Consider the following 6,123-nt stretch of genomic DNA (forward strand, 5'->3'; position numbering starts at 1 on the left):
TGAAAGACTGAAAATGTTACTGAGTGAAGGGGAAGTTTAAGATAATCGGTGGTAGAGGCTATGTCGAAAATGATTTACTAATATCTGATTTACAGTTATTTGTAAGAGGACATAGACATCTGGGAGAAAGTATCCAGGAAGAGTGAAAAAGGAAGAGACAAAGAGTCTATAATTTTAGTGTATTCTGCAATGTATTATGAGCAAGTTGTCTAGGATCCTTTATGACATTCACTGGCATACCACTGTTTCCATTAAAAAAAAAAAAGATCTTTAGTTTTAAATGACCATGATACAAACAGTTCTGAAAACAATATATTCATGGTTTAGAGAAAACCTGTTTGTAAAAATTATAGTATTTGGTTTCCCATGGGAGATAGCCAAAAATACCATAGATTATCTAAAGCCTTTCTCTAGTCTTTGCCAACAATAAACTTACAAGATTCATTTTCAGCAGCAAAGATTTGTTTTTCTGTATATTTCAGTGGTGTTTAGGTTACTTCTGCTTATCTGCACAGTAAACAAGGAAATAAAGCAAGAAACAAAGCAACAGAATCAAACTTTGATGAGACATTCTCATGCTGAAAATCAGCTTTTTTAGGATCAAATAAGAGAATGTATGTTTGACACTGGACTTCTTTGGCCTTGTGCAGGATTTGACTCTGTATGAGTCATTCCAAGTCCCTCACTGAGGAATTCACCACTCAGAAGAGAGTAAAATACCTCAATAAATTAATCTGAAACAACCTATGTGAAAGTTGTCTAATAATCATAAAGATGAACTTCATTCACTCATTCATTTATTCAACCATGCGATACAAAATCATTGTACCTTCCATTGCATTATATTGTATATTAGGGAAGTAAAGGAGAATGAGATATATTCTCTGTGCTCAAAGACTTCACAGTTTTCTTGGTTGGGGGTGGGGGAACAAAATGGAAAGGAAAAGCAGATTAAAATATGGTATAGAATATGAAATGATATAGCTTGTTTAAATTACAAAAGGTAGAACTGAGGGAATGCATAATCTTGTTGGAGTTTTTAAGGAGAGTTTTATAGAGCATTGGATCATTGATGAAATGAATATGACCCATTAGATAATAACTGTATCTTCACTGTATACAATCTGAATCAACCTACGAAAACTTGTTAAATTTTATTTTTCATTTTTTTTTATTGTTGTTTTACAATGTTATGTTTGTTTCAGGTGCACACCAAAGTGATTCAGTTATATATATATATATATATATATATATATATATATATATATATATATACTTTTATAGAGGAAATACATATATATACTTTTCATATTCTTTTCCATTATGGTTTATTACGGGATAGTGAATATAGATCCCTGTGCTATACAGTAGGACATTGTTGTTTATCCATTCTATATATAATAGTCTGCATCTGCTAGTCCCAAACTCCCAATCCAGCCCTCCCCCGGCCCTCCCTTTGGCCACCACAAGTCTGTTCTCTATGTCTGTGAGTCTGTTTCTGTTTTGTAGTTAGGTTCATTTGTGTCCTATTTTAGATTCCACATATAAGTGATATCATATGGTATTTTTCTTTTTCTTTCTGACTTACTTCACTCAGTATGATAATATTTAGGTCCATCCATGTAGCTGCAAAAGACATTATTTCATTCTTTTTTATGGCTGAGTAATATTCCATTGTGTATATGTACCATGTCGTCTTTATCCATTCATCTGTTGATGGACATTTAGGTTGTTTCCGTGTCTTGGCTATTGGTAGCGAAGTAGTGCTACCATGAACATAAGGATGCATATATCTTTTCGAATTATAGTTTTTTCCAGATATATGCCCAGGAGTGGAATTGCTGGATCATATGGTAACTCTATTTTAGTTTTTTGAGGAACTTCCATAGTGTTCTCCATAGTGGCTGCACCAACTTACATTCCCACCAACAGTGTAGTGTAGGAGGGTTCCCTTTTCTCCACACCCTGTCCAGCATTTGTTATTTGTAGAGTTTTAAAGGTGGCCATTCTGACCAGTGTGAAGTCGTACCTCACTGTAGTTTTGATTTGCATTTCTCTAGTAATTAGAAATGTTGAGCATCATTTCATGAGCCTATTGACCATTTGTATGTCTTCTTTGAAGAAGAGTCTATTTAGGTCTTCTGCCCATTTTTTTTTTTTTTTGCAGTACGTGGGCCTCTCACTGTTGTGGTCTCTCCCGTTGCAGAGCACAGGCTCCAGATGCACAGGCTCAGTGGCCATGGCTCACGGGCCCAGCCGCTCCGCGGCATGTGGGATCTTCCTGGACTGGGGCACGAACCCATGTCCCCTGCATCGGCAGGAGGACTCTCAACCACTGTGCCACTAGGGAAGCCCTTCTGCACATTTTTTGATTGGGTTTTGTATTTTTTCTTTGTTATTGAGTTGTATGAGCTGTTTGTATATTTTGAAAATTAAGCCCTTGTTGGTCGCATCATTTGCAAATATTTTCTCCCCATCTGTAGGTTTCTTTTTATTTTGTTTACGGTTTTCTTTGCTGTGCAAAAGCTTGTAAGTTTGACTAGGTCCCATTTGTTTATTTTTGCTTTTATTTCTATTGCCTTGGTAGACTGACCTAAGAAAACATTGGTATGATTTATGTCAGATAATATTTTGACTGTGTTCTTTTCTAGGAGTTTTATGGTGTTATGTCTTATATTTAAGTCTTTAATCCATTTTGAGTTTATTTTTGTGTATGGTGTGAAGGTGTGTTCTAACCTCATTGATTTACATGCAGCTGTCCAACTTTACCAACACCATTTGCTTAAGAGACTGTCTTTTCCCCATTGTATATTCTAGCTTCCTTTATCAAAGATTAATTGACCATAGGTGTATGGGTTTATTTATGAGATCTCTATTCTGTATCATTGATCTGTATGTCTGTTTCTGTGCCAATACCATGCTGTTTTGATAACTGTAACTTTGTAGTATTGTCTGATGTCTGGGAGAGTTATTCCTCCTGGTTTATTCTTTTTCCTCAGTATGGCTTTGGCAATTCTGGGTATTTTATGGTTCCATATAAATTTTAGGATTATTTGTCCTAGCTGTGTGAAAAATGCCGTGGGTAATTTTATAGGGATTTCATTAAATCTGTAGATTGCTTTGGATTGTATGGTCATTTTAACACTATTAATTATTCCGGTCCAAGAGCATGTGATATCTTTCTGTTTATTTAAATCATCTTTAATTTCCTTTATCAGTGTTTTACAGTTCTCAGTGTATTAGTCTTTCACCTCCTTAGTTGGCTTTATTCCTAAGGATTTTTTGATGCAATTTTAAAAGGGATTCTTTTTCACTTTCCCTTTCTTATATTTCATTGTTAGTATAAAGAAATGCAACTGATTTCTGTATGTTAATCTTGTACCCTGCTATCTTGCTGAATTCGTTTATCAGTTCTAGTATTTTTTTGTGGAGTCTTTAGGGTTTTTCCATATATAACATCATATCATCTGCATATAATGACAGTTTTACCTGTTCCCTTCCAATGTGGATACATTTTACTTCTTTTTCTTGTCTGATTGTTGTGGCTAGGACTTCCAGGACTATGTTGAAGAGAGGTGGTGAGAGTGGGCATCCTTGTCTTGTTCCAGATTTTAGCAGGAAGGCTTTCAGCTTTTCACCATTGGGTATTATGTTGGCTGTTGGTTTGTCATAAATAGCTTTTATTATGTTGGGATATGTTCCCTCTGTATACACTTTGGTAAGAGTTTCTGTCATGAATAGACGTTGAGTTTTGTCAGATGCTTTTTCTGCATCTGTTGAGATGATCATGTGGTTTTTGTCTTTTCTTTTGTTGATGCGGTGTACCATATTGATTGATTTGCATATGTTGAACCGTTATTGTGACCCTGGGATGAATCCAGCTTGGTCATGGTGTATGATCGTTTTTATGTGTTGTATTCATTTTGCTAATATTTTGTTGAGAATTTTTACATCTATATTCATTAAAGATATTGGCCTATAATTTTCTTTTTTGTTAGCGTCTTTGTGTAGTTTTGGTACCAGGGTGATGGTGGCTTCATAGAATGACTTTAGGAATATTCCCTCCTCTTCAGTCTTTTGGAAGAGTTTGAGAAGGATTGGTATAAGTTCTTTGTAAGTTTGGTGTAATTCCCCAGTGAAGCCATCTGTTTCTGGACTTTGGTTTGCAGGGAGGTTTTGTTTCTTTTTTGGGGTTTGTTTCTTTGTTTGTTTGTTTTTTTAATAGATTCTATTTCACTTCTAGTTATTGGTCTGTTCAAATTGTCTATTTCTTCTTGATTCAGTTTTGGTGGGTTGTATGTTTCTGGAAACTTTATTTCTTCTAGGTTGTCCAATTTGTTGACATATAATTGTTTATAGTATTCTCTGTATTTCTGTGGTATCAGGTGTAATTTCCCTCTTTCATTTTCATTCCTTATTTTGTTTATTTGGGTTTTCTCTCTTTTCTTCTTGGTGAGCCTGGCCAGAGGTTTGTCAATTTTGTTTACCCTTTCAAAAAACCAACTCTTGGTTTCATTGATTTTTCTAATTCCTTTTTTTAATCTGTATTTTATTTATTTCCTCTTTGATCTTTTTTTTTCTTTCCTTCTGCTGCCTTTAGGTTTTGTTTGTTCTTCTTTTTCTAATTCTTTTAGGTGGTAGGTTAGGTTGTTTATTTGATATTTTTCTTATTTTTTGAGGAAGGCCTGTATCACTATGAACATCCCTCTAAGAATTGCTTTTGCTGCATTCCATAGATTTGTGCAGTTATGTTTTCACTGTCATTTGTCTCAAGGTATTTTTAAATTTCCTCTTTAATTCCATGGTTGACCCTTTTTTTTTTTTTAGTAGCATGTTGTTTAGTCTTCACATAATTGTTTTTTCTCGTTTCTTTTTTGTTTTGTTTTGTTTTGATTTCTAGTTCCATGCCATTGTGGTCAGAAAAGATGCTTGAAATAAAGAACCTAGTAAACAAAAAAAGATACATATATACGTATATGTGTGTTCAAATACACACACATAAAGAAATGTATTTGCCTGTAGAATAAATAGAACTTAACTGGTTTTCTTTGAAGCCACGTATAATCTGAAACAACTCAATTCAAGTGGGAAAAAAATGAGATTTAGGGACTCTCCAAGAAGGGAATAGACCACTTCTCCTGAACTAGATTGAGAGGAAATATAAAAGTTAATTTTAGAATAAACTTCTATGAAAACAATCTAGTTTACATAATACTTTTATACATTTCAGCCGAGATCTGACTCCTCAGTTAAATAGCAAACAGGGAGCCCTTGATGTGTGAGCTGGAGAGTAAAACAGAGGTATTTGACTGTCTAATCCCTCAAAATGTACCATCTGTGGAAATAAAATTGATTTCAGGATATGCACTTAGCTAAATATGTTGTATATCATATATGTTTTACCTGTTAAAGAAATAAACCAGGTTAGTCAATTTAAAGGGTACTTTTAAAATTTTCTTATTGCTATCAAATATTTGTAATCAATATATTATTGAGAAAATAAATGTAATGTACAAAGTGCCAGACACATGGGTGTTGCTTGCTGGTTGGTGCACTTTACTTCTATTAAAGTTCAGGACATGTGATAAAGTATAAAGAAAATGAAAATATGAAAAGCGAATGGTTGAAAACAGAAACTCGGGGCTTCCATGGCCATCCACTGGTTAAGACTCTGTACTTCCACTGCAGAGGACGCAGGTTCGATCCCTGGTTGGGGCAATAAGATCCCCCATGCTACGCAGCATGGCCAAAAACAAAAACAGAAACTCTACTATGAAGAGTTTTAAATATTTGTATTATTATTCAATTAAACATGTTCATTGTCAAGAATGTAACATTTCAACATGATTTACATTCTCTGAAAAATATAATTTACTTAGTGGATGAGGGTATACTTTTGTTAAATAATCTAGTAAAAAAATATATAAAGAAATGGACATTTCCTGTAGAAGAAACAGACTTAACTGGTTATTTTCTTTGAATCCAACTGTAATCATGTGTCTTATTATTCTGAAAACCTGAATAGTCCTTAGAATTCCATATTTATTTGCTGATTTTCACCAAGTAATGATCACATGATCAGTTGTAATATTTAATGTGGTGTATCAACTCACAGGCTGATAT

This window comes from Aethalodelphis obliquidens, unplaced genomic scaffold, assembly GCF_003676395.1.
Source record: "Aethalodelphis obliquidens isolate GAN/ISIS:26980383/991018 unplaced genomic scaffold, ASM367639v1 scaffold6, whole genome shotgun sequence".
NCBI classification, from domain to species: domain Eukaryota; kingdom Metazoa; phylum Chordata; class Mammalia; order Artiodactyla; family Delphinidae; genus Aethalodelphis; species Aethalodelphis obliquidens.